Here is a 1,182-nt window from a genome sequence, read left to right as displayed (position 1 = left end):
TCACACTACATACTAATGCACATTTTTGTAATAATCCAAACACACTGCTTAAGACACAAAGCATTGCAAAATGGATGATGGTAATATTCACTAATTAAAAGAGCACCTAAACTCTTTATCTGTGTCACAATGTAAAATATGTTATAATATAATAAAAATGTATATAATAAATACGTAATAAAATAAATATGTAATATAATAAATATGTCATCATATAATAAGAACGTGTAAGATACCGTTTGGTATGAACCTCTCCAAACATCTGCACCAACTGGAAAGGCCACAGAAATACCTCACAAAGAGAATCCATGGCCTCCAACACCTGCGGACAGGCTCAAGTCACTATCACTCTACTTGGTATCATACAGATTGCTCAGAGGTGATCTATGTCTAGGCTACAAGGTAATCTTGGACCCTGCCCTACTAGAGATGCTCCATATACGTAAGTCTAACTCCTTGTGCATCACCCACTGGAAAGGCTTGAATCTAATATGCAACCTCAACAAAACCTGCTGGAGAGACAGGTTTGTCTCCCAGAGGCTGCCCCGTCTCTGGAATAGACTTCCCATACACGTCAAACAGAGTACCTCACTGACCCTCTTCAAGCGCAACCTTGATGAGTGGATGGGAAACCACAAATTTGTCCCAGGGGTCCACCTGTGTCCATCATTGATAGGGGTGACAGGTGTTGACTGAGGTTTCTTTTTGGAGATAAACTCTTGTCTAGGCTTGTAAGGGCCCCAGGGCCATTAGCTTAGTAACCTCCTATGATCATATAATAAAAAACATGTAATCATTAGTTTTGTTTACTGGTAGGAGAGACATAATGATTAGCAGACTAAGGGTGTAACTACATTGTGTTGTCATATATTTACATGTTGACATTGTACAAATGGAATGAAGTACAACTATATTTAGCTGGCTCTATGGTGCAGAAAGATGCCGCCTTGACTGTTCCCCAGTCAGCCCTGGCATAATTAGCATCCTGGGACTTTGGAGGACTCAGCCCAGATTGGGTTTGGGAATGAGTGACTGGTACAAGCCCACCCATCTATGAGGAAGGCTGTTGGCAGAGTCCTGCTACAAGTGTACCACCTAGTGGGATAGGCCGAGTGTTGTGGCTTCAGCAACATGGGACTCGAAGAGCAAAAGCTCACCAAGAAGTCCACATATACTCTTAAC

The sequence above is a fragment of the Protopterus annectens genome, chromosome 13.part0, assembly GCF_019279795.1.
Source record: "Protopterus annectens isolate FY-2018-M chromosome 13.part0, PAN1.0, whole genome shotgun sequence".
Lineage (NCBI taxonomy): Eukaryota > Metazoa > Chordata > Ceratodontiformes > Protopteridae > Protopterus > Protopterus annectens.
This window is presented reverse-complemented; position numbering follows the sequence as displayed.